Source organism: Diospyros lotus, chromosome 14, assembly GCF_014633365.1.
Source record: "Diospyros lotus cultivar Yz01 chromosome 14, ASM1463336v1, whole genome shotgun sequence".
Taxonomy (NCBI): Eukaryota; Viridiplantae; Streptophyta; class Magnoliopsida; order Ericales; family Ebenaceae; genus Diospyros; species Diospyros lotus.
The window spans coordinates 7,587,468-7,604,129 of record NC_068351.1 but is presented as its reverse complement, the minus strand read 5'-3'; positions in this window follow the sequence as shown (position 1 = coordinate 7,604,129).

The following is a 16,662-nucleotide window of genomic DNA, read 5'->3' as shown; positions in this document are numbered from 1 at the left end:
TTCACAACACTGCAGTATGTGCATAATGCAAGTACTATCATGAAATTAGTTCTAATCATGAGGATCTAATATGCTACGAAAAGGTAAAAAGAATTTTGACTCCAAAACACCGCCAGGAGGTAACCACAGATTTCAAGTGTAACAGAGTAATCTTGGAAACTCATACCATAACTTAAATCGATACAAACACTGTGCAAAAGGAGGAGGAGAAGAAGAAGAGAGCTTATGCTAATTAACACGTATTCACATGTACAAAGTTCCAGAACAATCGTCCAAAACTCTTGGTTCATATATTAGTCTAACCCAAACTTTGGATATCCCATAAGGATTAGAAACTACACAAGTCTGATTGGGAACTGAATGGCCAATATGGAAACACGTGACAAATGAACTTGACCAACAGAGAATCAGAGCATTGGTCCCCAGCCAACCATTGCTAAACTATGTTATATTTAGCAGTTAGCACATACATGTTCTATCATATTCTATTGATAGCAAAATTTGACCAAAATTCTGTTTTACACATTGCCAATGATAAAGAGAAAAAGGGAAATGTACCCAACTAAGGGAAGCAAAGGCCAATTTTGGAAAGACTAACAGATTAAGGGCCAATCTTGGAGATGACCTTGGTTGACCAAATATTTCATGTGTTCAACTCCATTTGTTCAAGAAAAAGCTAACAAGAGGATTAAGTATAACATTGCACCTTTGAGTGGGTACACTCCAGGGTGAGGTTAGTCTTTATAATGACTCAACCTCATATTTTTCAGTAAAATTACTACTAAAGAAGCAATTGACAGCAGATAATATGCTATGAGAAATTGGTAATCCTCAATCAGTTCAGAAATTGGTGTACAGGTTCCAAAACATTGTAAGAAATCATCTCGAGATGGTGAACTCAATGATTTAAAGCAATCCCAAAATCTTTTTAGGAATTATTTCCTTGAAGAAATTTTTAAGAAATATAACTAAAATCAAGAACAAACATAACTAAAATCAAGTACAACATAACTAAAATCATATTTTTAGGATGATTCTCCTCTAATGAAAAAAATATTTGCAACAAGAGATTCCTTGTGCCGCTTGGAGGGGTCGGTGGCAACAGCCATCCAGTTATTTGAGAGTTGGAATCAAGGAGGCACTATTAAAATGTCAACTGTTTATAATCACTTTTGTTGAGAGAGTTTAGGTAGAATAGAAATTCTCTCATATTTATTCCATGCGTATGACACCCTATATATACAAGAAGTATGTTAATAAATCTCCTAAAAACTAGGAATGAATAACAGCCTAATAAGTAAAAACAATAATCTTCTATAATTTACAGATTTATACAAAATATTAAAACTTAAACTTGATTTATTTTCTTAGGCTTCATGCTTCCTTATCTTCTTATCATTAACCGCCACTTCTTATCTTCTAGATGAAAGGCTTCTTTATCCGTAATATTCCCCCTCAAGATTGAGAATGGATATCATCCATTCCAAACTTGCTAGTCAACTTTTGATGCATAGCTGTAGGCAACCCTTTAGTGAGAATATCTGCAAGTTGTTCACAAGATGATATATATGGAGTACATATTAGACCACTATCCAATTTTTTCTTAATGAAGTGTCGGTCCACCTCAATATGCTTGGTTCTATCATGTTGTACCGGATTGTGAGCAATACTGATTGCTGATTTGTTGTCACAATATAGTCTCATAGGTTCCACCAAAGTGATCTTCAAATCATCTAACAAAATTTTCAACCAAAGTAACTCACATACCCTTAACGCCATGGATCTGAACTCTGCCTCTGCACTTGACTGGGCCACCACACTTTGTTTTTTGCTTCTCCAAGTTACAAGATTACCCCCTAGAAAGGTAATCTAGGGGATAATCTTGTATAGGCTTCAAGTATCCACCATTGACCCTGCATAATCTACATCAGTATAGGCTTCAAGTATCATACTTTGTCCCATTTTGAACATAATGCCTTACCCTAGTGTCCCTTTCAAGTAATGGAGTATTCTAAAAACTGCTCTAAGGTGAGTTTCTTTCGGACTATGCATGAATTGACTGACCACCCCCACTGCATATGCAATATCTGGCCGAGTGTGAGCTAGATAAATTAGTTTTCCTACTAGCCTTTGGTAGGATTCTTTATTCACTTCTTTATCTTCCCGAACCTCCCCCAATTTATGGTTGAATTCAATTGGAGTAGTAGCAGCCTTACAACCTAGTAGCCCGATTTCTATTAGCAAGTCCACAATATACTTTTGTAGAGAAATAAAGATGCCCTCTTTTGAGTGTGCAACTTCTATGCCCAAGAAGTATTTCAACCTCCCCAAGTCTTTAATTTCAAACTCTTTAATTTAGGCATTCCTTTAATCTAGTCATACCTTCTTCATCATTTCCGATCACAACAATATCACCCACATATACCAGTAGGACTGTTATTCCCCCTGTGGCCGAGTGATGGATGAAGAGAGTATGGTCTCCTTGACTTTGTTTATACCCTAAGGTAAGCATCACATGGGTAAACAGGCCAAACCAGGCCCTAGAAGACTGTTTAAGGCCATACAATGATTTTTTTAGTCAGCACACTACCTTCTCGTGAGTATCTGTACTATAGCCCAGTGGTAAGTCCATGTAAACTTCCTCCTCTAGGTCTCCATGCAAGAAGGCATTTTTTACATCATATTGCATTAATGGCCAGCCTAGGTTAGCAGCTAGGGATAGGAGAACTCTCACTGTATTTAGCTTTGCAACTGGGGCAAAGGTGTCTAGATAGTCAACGCCATACACTTGGGTGTATCCCTTTGCTACTAACCTTGCCTTATACCGGTCTAGGGTCCCATCGGATTTGTATTTGATTGTATACACCCACTTGCATCCTACCGGTTGTTTTCCTTTGGGTAATTGAACTAGCTCCCAAGTGTTGTTTTTTTCAAGGGCTACCATCTCGACTTCCATGGCAGTCCTCCAATTCTCATCCCTTATTGCTTCGGAAAAATGGTTAGGAATTGGAATGGTATGTAGGCTAGTTAGGAAGGTTTTGTGTTGGGTGGACAGTTTGGAGTAGGATAGGACCAGGTATAAAGGATGCTGAGTGTAGGTCATGGTGCCTTTTCTGAGGGCTATAGGCCATTCTAGATCACTGGGGGGAAAAGTAGGCGTACTTTGAGGTGTATGATGTTCAGTTATAGATGCAGTGGAGTCAATAGAAGTGATAGAATTGCTACATGTTGGTGTCACAAGAGAGCTGCTGGTGTCAGTGCTGGTAATAGGTGCAGAGGAGGAATTAGATTCTTGGATCTGCACTGGGCTAGTAGCTAGCTTCTGCCGCCTTGAGTAGACCTGTAGGGGGGAGGAGTACTTGGTGAGGTTTCCTCTAAAGCCTTGTCTAGTGTATCCTCTGTAGTAACCGGATCTGGTGAGGAGGTAGTTTGAGGTGAAGGATCTAGAGATCAGGTAGAGATATGACTGGATTTTCCTTGGTAACTTTTTTACTGTCATGAGAGTGATCAAAATAGGGAGAATTTTCCACAAAAGTAACATTAGCCGAGACAAAGAATCTTTTGGAAGGAGGGTGGTAACACTTATAGCCCTTTTGGCTGGAGGAATATCCAATAAAATTGCATTTCAGAGCGCGAGGATCTAATTTGCCTCTATTAGGGTTGTGAACATGCACAAATGATACACACCCAGATATTTTTGGTTTCCAACAGCTGGATATATGTAAATCAGAAAAATGATTGCATAAGAGTTGAAGACGGTTATAGGATCCAAGAGTTTGAGATGGTAGTCTATTAGGGTAGTGGCTATTAGAACAGCCTCTCGTCAATAATTTTTTCGAACATTATGGTGGAAAAGTAGTGCCCTAGTTACAGCCAATAGATGCTCATTTTTTCTCTCAACCACCCCATTTTGTTGGGGTGTATAGGGACAAGATGATTCATAAATAATTCCTTTTTGTTGGAAAAATTGTGCGAGGGATTGATTGAAAAAATCTTTGGCATTATCAGTCCTTAGCCTCTTGATTGGCACTCCAAATTGAGAACTAATCATGTTATAGAAGTTAGGAAAAATAGTGCTTACTTCAAATTTGTTTTTCATCAGAAACAACCACATTACCCTAGTGTAATCATTTGCAAATATTATGAACCACTGTGTCCCAGAAAGATTGGGAACAGTTGCAGGGCCCCAAACATCACTATGGAGAAGAGAGAATGAACTAGAGGTTCTTTTATTGGATGAAGGGTAAGACACCCTTTTATGTTTAACAAATTCACAAATAGGGCAATGAAAGTCTTGAATATCACAACTCCTAAACAAAGTTGGAAACATAACTCTTAAGAGTAAAAAACGAAGGATGACCAAGACGATGGTGATGTAACCAGATTTGGTCCTTATTAGATTGCACCAAACAAGACACAAGATTCACCTTGTCCTTGTTTTCTTCCCCATTTGATCCATCAAAGTAGTATAGGCCAGCCCTAGCTTTAGCAAGCTCAATCCTCTTCTTCAACCCATGTCCCTGAATTTCACAGCAAGTAGAAGAAAAATTAACACTGCAATTGTTGTCTAGGGTAAGCTTTTGAATGGAGATGAGGTCGGTGAAGAGTTTAGGGACATGGAGAACATCCTTGAGAGTTAGATGGTTATTAAGGATAATATTTCCTTGGCCAGCAACAGTGGTCAAGGAGCCATCTGCCAGGGTTATCTTTTTAGAGCTTAAACAAGGGCTATAGGTAATGAAACAATGGGATAAAGGGGTCATGTGATCTGTTGCCCCGGAATCAAGAATCCAAGAATTAGATTGGGTTATTTCCGAAGCATGTGGGGTAAGAGAATGAGCGGACATACCTGTAAGTAAAAGAGAACAGGTACCTTTTTCTTTTCTTTCAAGAGAGTCTAGAAAGTTTCTTAGCTTTTCAATTTTTGCCCGATTGAAATCCAAGCCATCTACCTGCTCCTTTTGTTCCCCTTGCTTGTGTTCTGCCTGCTATTGACTGCTGGCCATATAGGCTTGATTTTTGACCCCAAGCTGTCCTCCTTTAGATGGTTTTCCATGGCCATATGGTATGCCTTGGTTGCTTGCAAAAGGTACACCATAGAGAGTCTCGAGAATCTCTATCGCTAGAAGTTTTATCTCCAACAGCCTTCCTTTCCTCCTTAGGACCTTGGTTAGGACCTCTCAATGCTATTAATGTTGACTTTTCTATAGGAGCAATGTCTAGCATTACTCCTCTTCTCCCTTCTTCAGCTCGGATTAGAGAGATTACCTCATTTAGGGAAGGTATATCCTCTTTTCCAAGTATTTGAACCCTGACTGCATCAAACTCCATATTAAGACCTGCCAAGAAGTCATAGGTTCTCTCCTTTTCCACAAATCTTTTATGTAAGGCTGCATCTTCACTACATTTCATCTTTAGGCATTGATAATGATCTAATTCTTGCCATAGAGTTTGCAGCACATTAGGGTACTCAGTAACAGATCTTACCCCTTGCTTGGTTGTTGCAATCTTAGTTCGGACTTCATATATATGTGTTGCATCCTTCACTTTAGAATATGTGAGGTTGACAGCCTCCCAAATATCCTTAGCGGTTGTTGAAAACATCATCGTATCACTTATCTCAGGCATCATCGAATTCCAAAGCCAAGACATAACTAGAGAGTCCTCCTCATCCCATGCAGTAAACATGGGATCTCCTTCTTTAGGATCGGTTCTAAGAGATGACTTATCTTACCTTTACCTTTGAGAAAGGTCCGGATAAGCTGGGACCACTTTAGATAGTCTCTCCCATTCAACCAGTAGGCCGCCTGGAGATTTTGTAGTTCTCCTCCATTACTTGAGTTGTTAGATCCAGTGAATGGAGCTTCTGATGGGTTGCTTGTTTCAACCGCCTCTTATGTAGGATTGGTGTTGGAGATGGCAGACATCTTAGGAAAAACTTGGACTTACTTATCGGGTGATGAACCAAACAAATGAAGGGAAAAAACCGATGAGAGAATATCGGGTGAAGAAGAAAGTCACAACTAACTTTGATCACTTCAAGAAACGGAACAAGAAAAACAGGCTGGAATGGTACTAAGCAGCGAAAAAAGGCAATGAAGGCCTAAACAGAATTCCCTAAAAACCAGGCTCTGATACCATGTTGAGAGAGTTTAGGTAGAATAGAAATTCTCTCATATTTACTCCATGCGTATGAAACCCTATATATACAAGAAGTATGTTAATAAATCTCCTAAAAACTATGAATGGATAATAGCCTAATAAGTAGGAACAATAATCTTCTATAATTTACAGATTTATACAAAATATTAAAACTTAAACTTGATTTATCTTCTTAGGCTTCATGCTTCCTTATCTTCTTATCATTAACCGCCACTCCTTATCTTCTAGATGACAAGCTTCTTTATCCGTAACAACTTTCGTCCAAAGGGATCCAGTAAAATTTGGGCTGGAGATGTTTGGAATTCAGCAGTGCCCCCTAAACAGGCGTTTATCTTATGGCTCAGTACTAATTCCAGATTGCTTACGAAGGACAACCTGCATTTTCTGGACATTGAGAGAGGTTGTGGGCTTTATGGTTCATGCGATGAATCCCACCAGCATCTATTTTTCTAATGTTCAATGAGTTCGGGGATTTGGGGATAGATTAAAGCTTGGATAGGCATTTGTCGATCTATGTCATCTATTGCCAGAGCTTTAAAATGGATCCAAAAAAGTGGGTTGAGGATCTTCTTGGCAGCCTAAGGCCAAAAGAATATAGCTCTTACTAGCACAGTCTACTACTTATGGACATCATCGTTTGTAGGGTTAAAACACAAGTATACAAGACCATTTTTTCTTTTTATCCTTATGTTTTAACTCATTTTGAATCCCTCGTTGTGGGTTATTAGTCTTGGTCCTTTCATTTGTTTATCCTGGGTAAGCCCAGTGTATTTGTATAGTCCATTTTGATCAATGCATACATTTATTTACTAATAAAAAAAAAAAGTAAAACTGGTGTTTTGGTAAGATAAAAATGCAAAGAATTTGCAATCCGTGGACTTGAATTTCAAATGAAATAGAAATACTATGACTTTATTGCTTTCAATCTAAGAGGGAAGCACAACTAGAAGAGAGGACGGAAGATGCTTACCATGGGTGGAAGGGAAACAATTTTTACCTGGCTTCTCCTATTTTGGAAGCAAATCAAACTATAAGATGCAAATTGCTTTTAAGTATCTCAAACAATTTGGGATGCACATAATCTACCTCAACCGCATCATATTATATAGCACATATTGGCACTATCGGGTTAACATTTCACCCACCAAAAATCTGCATTCAGGTAATATAGCACCAAAGACATTCACGCCCCCCCCCCCCCCCCCCCCCTCTCAAAAAATTATTCAAAAATAATTAGCACATATTGGGATGCACATAATCTACCTCAACCGCATCATATTATATAGCACATATTGGCACTATCGGGTTAACATTTCACCCACCAAAAATCTGCATTCAGGTAATATAGCACCAAAGACATTCACGCCCCCCCCCCCCCCCCCCCCCCCTCTCAAAAAATTATTCAAAAATAATTACAGCAGATGAAACTAAGCAAATGGTTCACCTTGCATGCCTTGCATACTCCTCATAATTTTCAAGCAACATCTTTCCAGCCTGCTCATTTAAAGCTGACTCTGGATATGGTTCTATCAGTAGACACCTGACGACCTGTCACATACCAGCATCCGAGCTTAATGACACAAGACGTGTAAATTCAAAACTATAACTCTGAACTGCAAATAGACTTACAATCAGAACATGCCGTAAACCAAGACTAGGGTTCCAATCCTTTTTCAATGCATTGACACAGATCTCACCATTTGTTGCAATGTTTGGATGGAAAATCTTAGTCAGAAAGTAACCTAAAATGAAATTCCAACAAAGAGTAACGGATATGTAGTTGACAAATAATAAACATGCTTGAAAACACCAGAAAAAGAGGTTGACCACAGCTGGCTGAGAACCATACAATTTGCATGGATTTGTAAGCAGATGATTATTAACCAGAAAACATCAGTAAAAAAATATCTAGGATATTACATTAAATCCTTCAGGCATTGTAACTCAAACTATAGCCAGAATAATTAAACAAATTTTCTTTAAGCTACCAAGCAGTAATGAAAACAAATGGAAAAATTCAAGTACCAGTAAAAAACAAAAAGCATTGTTGCAATACTATTTTCACAGTTCTCAAATGACTATTTTTACAGCTTTTGAATAAGTTTAAACTTATAAGCCTCAACAAACCTTTGGGAGGGGAATGCGGGAAGTCGTGAGACAGTATCAACTTCATGCGGAAAATACCATTCTCATAGGGAGTTCCAGCTGCAAGGTTGAAATTTGTTCAAGTCCAAATACTTGATATTTTAAAGGATCAGGTAATGTTGGAGAGAAACATAACATACCTGGGCCTTCAATATCAGCATATATGATTGAAAAATCATCATCATTAACACCAACTTTAATACCCTCCGGAGGAGTTTCATCCAGATTTTTCAACTCCTTAGCAAGTTGTTTTATGACATTTGGTGGAAGATTTTCATTGGTTGCCTAACAAAAAAAAATCCAGTAAGTCTCATTAGATAAGAGTATTCTTTGACCTTGAATTACTGAAAAGAAAATATCCAAATTTTGTATCCTATCCAACTGCCAGAAAGCTCAATGAATGGTAGGGTGATATTTTTGGCAAATAAAGTTGGAAGTTTAAAACACAAGACATATGTCACCATCATCAAAAAAATTTCTAGTCAACCACCAAGCAATTTTGACCACTGAATAGATGCAACATAATTCAAACAGAAGCATAACAGTTTAGGTCATTCAAGTTTAAATCTTCCATTACTTGCTCAGGCAATAATACAGCATTGATTGAAAGAATAATGAAACAGTAGAAAGGAATCATTTAATTTAATTGTGATAGAGAAACTCAGCACCCATAAACTCCAGAAATGCACTTATGTTCTAGAAACTGAGAAAATTACCATAACCACCCAAATAGTACTGCAGTCGTCAAACGATCTAAAGTGATGTAGCCGATGTGATATCAGAACTCCAGATGACACGCGAGGACTTCTCCAATGTTAGTTTCTAGACAGATAATTGAGCCACCACAGAAATCCTACAACATAAAATTGATTTTGATGCTCAAGATGCAGTCAAGAAATTAATAAAGATTAAACATGGACATCTTTTTCAGCACAAAGTAATCAACTACAGCAGCATAGAGTAAGCATAAAAGATTAGGGAGGTTTGCTGACTCTGACATTTGCTCATAACAGGGAAGTAAAAGTCATTAAAATAATAGTGCCTAACCTACTATAGCTGCAAGTTAGTGATATGTTAGGAGAATAAGAACCCAGGAACCTATTCATTGGTCACAAACATTACAGCAATGGAATGGAACTTGGTTTAAAAAAGTTCTAATTCTTTGTATACCATTGTTTTACACTCTTGAGGCAATTAGAAGCACACTAGTTATAAACTCAAAGGAACTCTACATTCCAAATCAGGTAGAATTGTTTTGGGAAATAAGAACTCCTAATTGAGCACAAAAAGAATCCAGTCCATACAGTAATCAAAGCAGTATCAGAGTAGACATCCATTCTGCAGATATGAACTGGTTTACAAGTCAGTTATCAATGGAACTTTTGATATCAACCAGGCATATTTCAGTATACAGCAATCAACATCAATCTGAACCCCTTAACAAACGTGAAGCGATTGCCGATCAGTAGCATACAAGTCTTAAGAACAAAATAGAGCTCCATATCACAAAGTTAGCTAGAATCATATTAGAACCAGTCCTACCAGGAAATTTTGGATAGGTTTATGGCAAGCATAATATAAGCAGTAAGATAAAGCAAAATTAGGGGCATGCAAACTTCGGGTTTTCCAAAAAACAAATGGAACCGAAGTGCTCGGTTTTTGAAATGCCTCAACCAAGCACCTCAGTTCAGTTTCTTGGTTTACCAAACCATAATTTTTATTTTGTAACCAGAATTTTGCAACTCTTTCAATTAACATATTTAGTGAAAACCATGGAAGCAACCCTTGGGTAGCCAAACAAGAGGCTAAAGATTTTGCAGAAACCATGGTTATTACCAAAATTTTGCAGAAACTGAAGAAAGAAATTGAATGCAGACCTCAAAAGATTGCTCATTAATGGCAATCCCCAGCACAACATATATTAAAACTGATGAATTAAACAAAGGCTAATAATAACTTTCCAAAACCCAAAAGATTGAAAGAACCCAGGTCGGTCCTCTACAAATCTAAATGTACTGCTATTCTTAAAGGAAAACAAAGCCTGACCCATATCTAATATATTTATGTTTGGTATTTAATCTATTGAAGCTAAAATTATGTTGACAAGAAAACAAAAAAGAAGAAAAAAATTGGGAGTGAAAGAACAACTATCATCCACAATGCCAAGATCAGAGGAAAAAAAATACATTAAATACAAAAAAAAGTGAAATCAAACAGCACTGGCGGATGACAGGAGTGGTCAGAGTCGGAGGTAGGGTTATCACTGTGAGGGAGAGTGAGAGGTGAGAGTGGAAGGTGGCAGATCACCGGTAGGGTTAAATGTACAGTTAGAATAGAAAAGGTAATATGGCTTGGTTGGTATCAGGTCTGTTCCTCCGCTCTATTAACCAAAACCAAAACTGAACTCCTCAGGTTTGTAGAATTGTCAGGAACCTAACTGTTTCAGCTTATCGATTTGTGCGGGCTATCTGCACACCCCTAATTATTGCAAAATCAGGTAATCAGGCCCACCGCATCCACAACGGATGGATGCATATTCAGGCAAATTACTAGCAATCTACTGTAGTTGGATGACGGATGACAGGATATCTCCCCCACCGCCACCAAAGGTGCGTCATGGAGGGATAACTCATCAGATTTTCGCAAAATTAAAACTTTCCACAAAACAATTTCCCAAACTAAGACTCCAAGAAAACTATGTCCTAAAGTAAAACTCTCTGCCACATTGGCACTTGCCTTGTTGAAAGAATTAGAGAAAAGAGACTCAGCCAGTGGTTCCTAGAGGAAAATGCTGACTGGGCCAGCAGTTCCCGCTTGTGGTTTCAATGGGAACCATTGGTTGCCACATTAGAACAGCTGGTTGTGCCACAAATTCTCTACTCAGTTCTCTCACACCAACCAATGCAATATTTGTGTGATGTGGTCTATGACGTGATGTCAGATTTTTATTTGGTGAGGAAAGTCTTAATTTTGTAAAAAAAACTTGATAACCTGTAACATAATCAGAGAGTCTATTTGGATGAAAAGTACTAAGAGACTAGTGGTCCGTATAGCCCAATTAAATGAGCACCAAAACAAATCCCATAAATGCCAACTTGAACATTGCGAAAGACAGCTTTCTTCCCTTCCCCTTACATTTGGGAAACAAGTGGTTATAATTCATGACTGCATTTCACCTATTTCCTAAGTAAATATCTCGGCTTCAACATTTGGGAAGGAGTTAAACATTACCACAGAAATTTCTCTAGATGTAAATTTTTTAGACCAAATCCCGATGTTCATAGTTTACTTGGAGGTCAGAACTCAAAACTCCAATGGAAGTTTTCACAGAAGAATGTTTAGAATTGCAAAAAGCCTAGGTAGTTTCCTTATAGGCAACTAGCTCAAAATGCACCATGCTATCATTCACTAAAAGTTTTATTAACTTCTTTTTTATTTTTTCATTTATAAGTTTGTATGCCTCAAAATAAGAAAAGAACATGAAGCAGTAAAAAGAAACCATCTCTTAGCATGCACACAGCCACACAATTTCATGCACAGAGCATCTTATTGTGATAACCTAAATTTCAGTATTTTGACACTTCCAGAATCCTTTTGCTAGATATAGCATTTCAAAGGAAATAAACAATACTTGAGAAGATGCATTGCCAACGACAGTAGCATCATACCAACAATCAAATAACCAATGCATAAGCTATAAAGATCCATTGTGACTTCTATTTTGAATCTCCAAGCATAGTATCAGATGGATTTATCTATGTGAAATCAGCCATAAAAAAATATTATCAGTCAACATTTTCCCACCTATCATGGACAAGTGTTATAACTATCAAGTAGAAAGGCTCAATCTGCCATAGCAAGCAAAATATTTTTGGCATATAATTATCATCAATTTATCTAGATAATGAGTGGAGCAAATGCATTAGGTGCAGGCTAGATAACGATTAATCTTAAATCCAACTTTGGCTTCCTGAAAAGAATAGGATATAAAATATTCAAGATGATGCATAACGCAGAAAAATGGTATAAATGCACTAGAAATAACAATTCAATGTTGTAAACAAATCCAGTATCCTTTCACAGTCCAAATGAGAGAACGGAACTGAAATACTACGCATTATCAACATAACACAGAGAAATCTCATTGCTATTATGCAATATCACCAAAAAAGGACATTACTGCCAGAACCTGGACACCAATAATGAATTTGACCTAAAAAATAATATTTCACCTTTTCATGAACTTACCTCAAATCCATGAGGTGTTAGTAAAGTCGAGTCATTGGATTTAGTAGGATAACTTTTGAAATAAAACCGACATCATCACAAGCAAAATATTTCTTTTTCCTTGTTACTCATACAGCAAACTACATCTAATCTACTGATTATTTTCCTTTGTTTTACAGCTGAAAAGGAAAAAACTCCACCAACAATAAGTCATATGCAACAGGATAAAACCAAATAATGGAAAGTTCAATCACTTCCAAAACATTTTGAGGGTTCACCACACAGAAGGAAGATGAGAAGTTATTCAAAGAATCAATACATAGAAACACACAAACGTGCATACACACATCCATAAACAAGACCAGTGTCAGCTCGAAACTGAAATGAAAAGAAATGGGAAAAAAAAAAAGTCAACTATTAAAAGGCAAGTCATGTAGAAATCAAGTTCTATTTGCAGGCCAAAAGCTTCGCCACTTTCCCCTTTTTTCCCCACACCTGAACAAAATAAAACCGTAAACAGATGAAAATCTAAATAATCTAGAAAGTATCTCAGCATGTGAAAGAACAAAATCTGAGGCAGGGAAGTAAAAGCAAGCAGGGGAAGGACAGTGAGGACGGTAATCACTTATTCCCTTGTCAAAACCCTAAAATTAACATACAAGACATAAACATAATGACCCATTTAAACACAAAACTGTGCCATAATGGGCATCGGACAAAATGTAAATCATGTTTTATGCCCAAAGTACCAAAACTCAACACATATTATGACATAAATCCCCAATAGCCATATATATATGTGGGGACAAATAATTCACCCAATCTACAGCAATAGCGTGCACAGAGAAGAAAAGGGCTTTCTCTACTATTCGAACATAAAATAAGATAAAATAAACAAACGCTTTCAGATCCAGGAAAAATCAGAGGAAACGAATCGAAACTCGAATGCCTCATCAAAGCCCCAACAAGAATCCCCCTTTGTTGTGTGTGAGTGTGTGTGTGTGTGTCTCTCTCTCTCTCTGTCACAACCCAAGATGATACTCACATTTTGATCTATACACATTTTATTTACCGATCAAAAAAAAAAAATCTAAACTACAACAATGATGATACTCACACGAGTAAAACTCAATTCGGAAGAAACGGGTCCAAAAAGATCACAAAACCCACAGAGACACCATTCAAACACGAATTTGGTTTAACTAATAAACACGCAAAGCAATTTTGCACGCGAAACCCAGATGAGAAAATCCATCGAAATCACCTCTGAGAAACGAAAAAGTGAGAGTTCAAGAAACAGAGCGATGGGGGGAGAGAGAGAGAGAGAGCGAGAGCAGTGATTTTAGTGGGTTTCTCTCTTCCCTCAGAGCGGAGGCAGCAAATACCACAAATTGAGAAAACGACCGCTCCTTTAATGAAAGATTAATTGATTTGGGGACAAAGAAAGTTTCAAAAATAAAGAAATCAAAGAATACCCACAAACGAACAAACGATCCCCAAAATATATTACCATAAAACATTCAAATTACACAGTGCAACGGAACAGTAATCAAATCCAAACTTATTTGGGGATGACGTGTCCTCGATGATCCAGTCTGGTGTGTATTTCATAGCCGTTGGATTCCATTTTTGGGGTTCATCTATTCGCTGTATATTCAGGGTGGGCCCACGCACCGCAGCGGAGCGTGACTTCAGTCTCCTCTCACCTAACAATGCCACCAAAGTCAATCATCAGAGCGAGGCGTACCCACGCTTCACGCGCGTGGTGTGGATCGAACGGCTGCGTTTGGCCCTCAATAAATAAATACCAAAATTATGTTCATAGTGAAATTTTATTACAAAAATAAATTAAGCTGATGCTACTTACATATTTAGGTTAATATTTATGTTGATATTTTATAAATTAATAAAAAATAATTAATTATCAATACACTCCTTATTTATATAATTTAATTAGAGGTGTATTGGTAATTAATTAATAAGGTGTTAATGTAAGTGTCAGTCGAAATATGTAAGTAACATTACTTATATTTTGGTTTCAGGGCACAAGTGAAATTATTAGATCATGATAAACTGAGATTCGTACTAATAAGTCATGGGTTCAATTCATTGCCTTATGCAATGAGTCAAAGACTCCACCCAAGATAGTTAAAATCGAGATTTTAAGTGGGATAAAAAAAGAGTTCATAAAATTCGATAGTAAAATCGTAAGATTTTAAAGACAATTAAAAATACCATTTAATTTGTATAAATATATGTTTATAATAATATAATTTTATATAAAATAAATTAATATCATTTAATAACTTTATTATTCCTTATTATAACTCGAAAGATAATGCTTTCAAAATATAACTCAAAACTAACATGTTGGTATAGCCAATTTAGAGGCAAAATATAACTTAAAATTCTTTAGAGGATGATTTCAATATTTTCTATTAGATTTAAGTTACAATTTATACTTGAAGCGTAAAATTGTTTAGGGGTCTCTGAAGCGTAAAATAGTAAAATTGTACACCTAAAATCGGGATTTTATAGCATTTTATTCCAGATAAGATTTTACATGGGATTTGAATTGTTTGGGGGTCTCCGAAGCGTAATATCGTAAAATCGAGATTTTAACAACAATGACTCCACCTACGATTTATCTCTTCTACCAAAATCGAAAACATGAGCGGCAGGAAACCGCGAAAAGATAATAATCCAACATTACTTATATTTTTTATATCCTTTTTATGCACACAAATATCTTCAAATTTATTTTTAAAGAAAAAAAAAGGACTTGTGACGATATAGGGTTTACCATTTCAAACTTACATTGATAATTTGGGTGCTAATTGGGGGTTGCATTTATCCCAATCCCATCAAATAATCACTGTAGAGAGGATAATGATACAAAATAATAGAATTGAGGGACAATAATGGAGGGTTGCATCCGCAATTATAGGTCAACAAAAGGGACCCCTCTCTTGGCTCCATATTCCACAAAGATGCTCTCTCCAGCCTTCCTCGTTAGTATGCTCTTCCCTAAAACAAATCATCACATTTCAAGACTAAATCAACACTCCCTCCCTACCCTTATGAATGTGTTGTGTGCATTTGTCAACGAGACCCACTAATTTTAGTGATAAACATTAGGTTGATGAAGCGATCATTGATAGATTGTTAATAGTATTGTTAAGAAAGTCTTAGTATGATAATTGTTAAGACTTAAAAAACTCTCTCAACAACATCCGATGCATTCTCTCTCACTCTTGAGCAATTGATGGGTTATCCCTTAAAAACATGTTCTTACTAAATAAATGGGCTGTGACTCAAACTATACTAATCAAAGCAACTGTTTTTCTGTTAGTCAAGCCCATTGAACATCTTCTAAATTTCAGTAATATCACTAGTCTTGTGTCATCTTCTAAACTTCAGCAAACATCACAAGGCCTTATATGGTGAGGATTTATGGTATATGTTTTCATTTTTAAATGTTCAATTTAATAAATTGGTGCCCTCCTTTACTTTTTTTTTTTTTTTTAAATATTTTTTTGTAACACTAAAGATGCTGCTCCCCGGCAGTTCCCAATAAAAAATAACAGGACGGTGTGAGCTGGATTTCAAGCGACAATAATTCTGAAAAAGAAGTATATATTAGCATTTTGCAAAGCCAAAAGTTTAGGTAGGAAGTGTCTGAGGTCCGAAACTTGTCGGGAGGTGGGGCCCATTATAACGTTAACATATCGGGAAATTCGAATATGCCGACGCCGGGATGAGTTGGTGACCGTTGGGGGGTCGTATTCCGACCCGCCAACTAGCCGTTTGTGGTTCAGGCTATCGTTATATCCAGTCAATGTGTTTCAAATATTCGGGTTTCTGACCAAATCAATCCCATCATCAGAAATAGGAAGGTGACGCGGCCGATAGAGTTTAGCTTGTAGAAGAGATATATTTGGATGAAATAAAAATCTATCATAGCGTATGGCAGCCTCCCAATTACTACTACCCTTTGGGTGGTAAAAAACTTTAGGCCAGGATACTTATGAAGCATAGTGGGAGAAAGAGAAATAGTTAGTTAATCACAAACAGGAGGTTCAAAATGTGATTTTCAACCAATCAAGGTAGTAAATTTAACAGTCTTAT